The sequence below is a fragment of the Capsicum annuum genome, chromosome 8 (genome assembly GCF_002878395.1).
Source record: "Capsicum annuum cultivar UCD-10X-F1 chromosome 8, UCD10Xv1.1, whole genome shotgun sequence".
Taxonomy (NCBI): Eukaryota; Viridiplantae; Streptophyta; class Magnoliopsida; order Solanales; family Solanaceae; genus Capsicum; species Capsicum annuum.
Window position 1 is genome coordinate 153,309,855 of NC_061118.1, and position 1,022 is coordinate 153,310,876.

Here is a 1,022-nt window from a genome sequence, read left to right on the forward strand (position 1 = left end):
TCCAAAACAGAAAGTAAAATCCCATTTTTCAGGAGGGTCCTGAACAGAAAGTAAAATCTCATTTTTAAGGAGAGTCCTGAACAAAAAGTAAAATTCCATTTTCCAGGAGGGTCCTGAACAGAAAGTAAAATCCCATTTTTCAAGAGGGTCCTGAACAGAAAGTAAAATTCCATTTTTCAGGAGGGTCCTAAACAAAAGTAAAATCTCATTTTTCAGGAGGGTCCTGAACAAAAGTTAAATTCCACTTTTCAGGAGGGTCCTGAACAAAAGTAAAATCCCATTTTTCAGGAGGGTCCTGAACATAAAGTAAAATCTCATTTTTCAGAAGGGTCCAGAACATAAAGTGAAATCCCATTTTTTAGGAGGGTCCTGAACAGAACTAAAATCTCATTTTTCAGGAGGGTCCTGAACATAAAGTGAAATCCTATTTTTCAGGAGGGTCCTGAACAGAAGTAAAATTCCATTTTTCAGGAGGTTCCTGAACAGAAAGTAAAATTTCATTTTTCAGGAGGGTCCTGAACATAAAATAAAATCTCATTTTTCAGGAGGGTCCTGAACAGAAAGTAAAATCCCATTTTTCAGGAAGGTCCTAAACAGAAAGTAAAATCCCATTTTTCAGGAGGGTCCTGAACTGAAATTAAAGTCCCATTTTTCAGGAGGGTTTGAACGGAAAGTAAAATCCCATTTTTCAGGAGGGTCCTGAGATTAAAGTAAAATTTCATTTTTCAGGAGGGTCCTGAGCATAAAGTAAAGTCCCATTTTTCAGGAGGGTCCTGAATAGACAGTAAAATCTCATTTTTCAGGAGGGTCCTAAACAGAAAGTAAAACCTATTTTTCAGAAGGGTCCTGAACAGAAAGTAAAGTCCCATTTTTAGGAGGGTCCTGAATAAAAGTAAAATCTCATTTTTCAGGAGGGTCCTCAACAAAAGTAAAGTCCCATTTTTCTGGAGGGTCCTGAACAAAAGTAAAATCACATTTTTCAGAAGGGTCCTGAACAGAAAGTAAAATCTCATTTTTCAGGA